At 58.7% G+C, this 327-nt stretch overlaps 1 protein-coding gene across 1 annotated transcript in view; it reads right to left on the bottom strand.

Annotated features, from left to right (window-relative positions):
- The window catches only part of EPHB3 (EPH receptor B3), a 16,459-nt gene that overhangs the window by 13,455 nt on the left and 2,677 nt on the right, over positions 1 to 327 (bottom strand). The gene's annotated exons all lie outside the window — the stretch shown is intronic.

Genomic DNA, 327 nt, shown 5'->3' on the forward strand with positions numbered 1-327 from the left:
AGGTTGTGGCAGCTGCAGGAGCTGCACGGTGCCATCCTGCCACCCAGGGCAGCTCTGCATCCCCAACCTCTCCACGTGCAGGATGCTCTTCTGTCCCCTCCAAGCAGGGACGGGGAGCCCCAGCTCCCCCACCTTTTTGCTGCTTCCCACCGTCCCTGCTGCAAGCCCTCGGCGCTGTCAGGGTGAGCATGCATCAGCGTGGCTTTTCCAGCAGACCGCACACCCGGATCACACCAAAGGAGAGAAACATCCATCTAGGCATATTTTTTCTTACCAACCCGCACAACCTGCGTGAAACAGCAATATCAACGCTGTCGTGAAAGAGTG

The sequence above is a fragment of the Buceros rhinoceros genome, unplaced genomic scaffold (assembly GCF_000710305.1).
Source record: "Buceros rhinoceros silvestris isolate BGI_N320 unplaced genomic scaffold, ASM71030v1 scaffold7503, whole genome shotgun sequence".
Lineage (NCBI taxonomy): Eukaryota > Metazoa > Chordata > Aves > Bucerotiformes > Bucerotidae > Buceros > Buceros rhinoceros.